Genomic DNA, 3,814 nt, shown 5'->3' on the forward strand with positions numbered 1-3,814 from the left:
ATATTCAAATATCGTGTGGAATATATTATTTTAAGTCAATCAAAGTAAAGGTATTTGCGGAGTAGTTCTACGTAGTTCCTCATCTTCAAGCTTGTGCTATACGAGTACCATTCCTATATCTAAGAGTAAGGCCAATAGATTTTTTCAATATGGGAATTATACAGATTCCGAATAATACAGAATTTATTCTCGAATCATACTTTTCATCTACCTACCGCCCTTAGAATGAAGCCTAGTAGCTTTTGTCAATATCGTATTTTAAGGCAGTAGTCTGCTTTAGAAGCCGAAAAAAAGCGTTTTTTTAGCAATTTTTTTTGAAAGGGAAGGAAATGATTGCGGTAAACGGAATTTTAAGACGATAGTGTACTATATTTAAGGTTTAAAAAACAATATTTATTTTTAAAAAATATTGAAATTTTTTAAAGTTGTAAGTATTTTTCTGGAGCGCCTGGAGTCTGCACTTGTAAATCGGTGCCGGTGATGGAGGTCGTGCGATGCATCTGAAACAGTCGAACCAAATTTTTTTTTAATTTTTATAAGTTTCTTTTCTTTATGAACTAAAAAAATACCGAAGAAGTTATAAAATTCCAAATTTTTTCGAAGTTTGAAAAAAAAATTCACTTTTAAAAAAAAAAAATTGACTTTAAGTTGCAAAACAAGTAGTTTAAATAATACTTTTGTCCAACTTTTTTAGTTCAAATAGAAGATAATTTAATACTGAAGCTAGATCACTTTGGTTTTTTTCGATCGGACATATATTCTTTTTGCTATCGCCGGCACCGTTTTCTAACACTTGTGAAAATGAAAACTCGAGAAAACGCGCTTTAAAGTTCTGCCTGAGCATTCGCACCTGCTCGACGCTCGGCCACCAAAACTGCTCTAGCTTCGAAAATATGTCGAATTGGCCTCTGGAATTTTAAAGACATATTCTTGGATAGTTTTGGAAGAGATTTAAAACAAAACAAAAAAATCGATTTTTTGAAGCCTGTAAAGACTACTGCCTTAATAAAAAAATTCTTTAATTTAAGTTCCTCAAAACTCTCGTTTCCTACGTATTTGAAAAAATGCTTTCATTACGATAAAAACTAACATATCTTCACCCTTCAGCGACTATGCTCATGCATAGAGTTTTCTTAATACGAAGTCTATAAAATCTATAGCTTCAAGATATTTCGGCTCATTTTTAACGTAAAGTCATTTGATGAACGAATTTTTGGTTTGGAACTGAACGATCATTGAAGGTAAATAAAGATTTGACTTTTGTTGTCATGCTTAGATAAAAAGTTCTTTTTCTACTCAAATATTCAATTATATATTTAAATCCTTTCAGATGCTGTCCTGACTCTTCGCCAAACAACAGTCAAGAGTGGGTAGTCAAATGCAGGCTGGCTATTACTAATGGCCGCGGCGTCGATGGTGGTGTTCGTGATACTGTTAGATAACAGTGAAGGAAGTGATGGCACAGCCGCTATTAAAGTCAAACGGAATAAAGTCGATATTGCTGGCTATGGTGATTGTAGTGGTAGTGACAGTGGTGACGGCCACACGCACCATTTATCATAAAATACACATTTGAAGCGTTTATCTTTTTCTTTTCTCCTTTGAAAGGGAGGATGCGAACGACGCACTTTATCCTGTATAACCATATTGCGTGCATGCATATGACATACCTACATATCAAGTAGAAAAATCCTCCCGCGTGGGTAAACATGCAACATACGAATATTTTCGTACATGTGTTGTATTTGCCGTGAGGTTGAGACGCTGAGTGGGCGCAGACGAGCGCTAAGGATATGCGGGCATAAAAGCATACATACAGATACACATGCAGCATATTTTAAACAAATAGTATAGCTTGTTATTACGCACTAACGGGGTTGTGCGAAAGCGTGGGTTAAAAATTATGGAGCTGTAATAAATTGGATTAGTTCAAGTTGACGCCATTTTGACGATGCAGCCGTTGGCTGGAAAAAAACTGTGTGGCTGTGGAAGGAGAAAGAAAAGCAAAGGATTCGTTATGCATATTGATTTACTTATAGAACTTACATACATATATATGTATATGAAGGTAGTAAATGGAAAATATAAAGAAGAAATCTGAGAGAATTCATTCGGCAGATATTTTAGATATTTTATATTTTCGAACAATTTACTGAACTTAGCAAGAAGCGTTTACTAACTTTAAGATCCTTGGAATATATTTCAAATACAAATCCGCTCCTCTACAACTTAAAAAATAAAGCCCCAAAATATGTATGTAAGTAATAACTATATACAGAGTGCTATAATTTATACAGGGTGTTTTGTATTTCGAAGCAGGTCTCGCCTGGAATGACATAAATTACCTAAGCTTACAAACGAAGATACGCCTCGACAAAGAAAAAACTGCTAAACCCTGTTAAAAATTATAAAAGTTGTTTTCAAACTGTAACAAATCACAGATGACTCAGCAGATTGCAATAGCGTTTTTTTCCATAGAACTCTGAAATGTTTACTATCACTCTGCATTAAAAAATTCATCAACTACGTTTTATTATAAAAAGGAACGTTTTTTCAAAATATTGCTGTTTGTGTGTATGTTTACTGTATGCTAAACTTCACAAAGTCAGTTAAGGGGAATAATCAGGCAGAGCAAATGTGAAAAATGTGTGCTCTCTTATTTCTAAATCCGCGGATGTGTTTTTGTGTTGCTCACTACATTTTCATATAGGCTTTGTCTTAGCGGCACAGCAGCGCATCCCAAGGCTTTTCTTGTATAAAGATGAAATAAATTGTGATGAAAAATGATTATTCAGCCATACTTTAGTACCCAAAGTAAGTCCCCACCACTACATAGATACCTATAAACTGAAATACCAAGAATTGACAAGGTAAAATCTCGTCTCGAAAAAAAATTAATACAATATCACAAATTTAATACAATAGCAATCACTACTAGAGCTTTTGATTTTGTTTGCACATTTTCCCACAGCTCGAGCAAACGAGCATTGAGTACTCGCGCACTTCGATGCTCATTACTAGAAAATTTTCGAGCATGAGTCGAGTATATCGAGTTTTTTCGAGTAAATCCAGTAATATTTTTTATTACTTTTGCTAGCACTTTTTTAAGGTTAGGTTTGGTTGACTTGGCTGGCTGAAAGTCATGACATAGACCTATTGATCCTTAGTGGTATCAGATGGAGGTAGACCTTTACGTTTCTTTGTTGTAGATATCTTGTAATAAGTCTGCGTCTTTTGCGAATCTAAGTAAATTCTGAAGCTCTCACCCCGAGATGCATTCCAACTTCTCTTATTGTAGAGCTCCTAAGCATTACATTCCTGTTCTAGCTAATGCAGGGCAAGAACATAGACGGTGTTCTAGAGTTTCGCTCTCTTCTAGTTCATTGCCAAAAGCTGCAGCATTGTTTGCAATTCCCATCTTGTATGCATGTGGCGCTAACAAATTGTGCTTTGTTAGTTCTGCTTGCCTTTCTAGACAGGGCTAGTACGAATCTGGCGTATTTATCTGCAAGAGGCTAGATTGTCTATCCCTGTTTTCATGTCCGCAGCGATGCCATTGTATACCGTAATTAAAGGTTTCAGTATGTCGTTTTCTTGTTCGAATTGTATGTAAATAGCCCTTTTGGCAATCTCATCTACAATTCCGTTTCCTGCAATGCCCATATATCCGTGTACCCAATAGATGTATAACTTCTCTTTGGCTTCCCTGCTTTTGAAAACGTTTTTAGATGAAATTTCATATGAGTTTATTGCCTTTATTGCCGCTTGACTGTCGATGTTTTTGCGATTACTATCACTGCAGTCTTTCCTACAG

At 35.4% G+C, this 3,814-nt stretch overlaps 1 long non-coding RNA gene across 1 annotated transcript; it reads left to right on the plus strand.

Annotated features, from left to right (window-relative positions):
• The first annotated feature begins 1,058 nt into the window (after window positions 1-1,058).
• Window positions 1,059-2,530, plus strand: LOC129245570 (uncharacterized). Its single transcript, XR_008582416.1, has 3 exons — window positions 1,059-1,241; window positions 1,331-2,253; window positions 2,320-2,530. It is a non-coding gene; the product is annotated as an uncharacterized LOC129245570 (long non-coding RNA).
• Window positions 2,531-3,814: the final 1,284 nt, after the last annotated feature.

This window comes from Anastrepha obliqua, chromosome 4 (assembly GCF_027943255.1).
Source record: "Anastrepha obliqua isolate idAnaObli1 chromosome 4, idAnaObli1_1.0, whole genome shotgun sequence".
Taxonomy (NCBI): Eukaryota; Metazoa; Arthropoda; class Insecta; order Diptera; family Tephritidae; genus Anastrepha; species Anastrepha obliqua.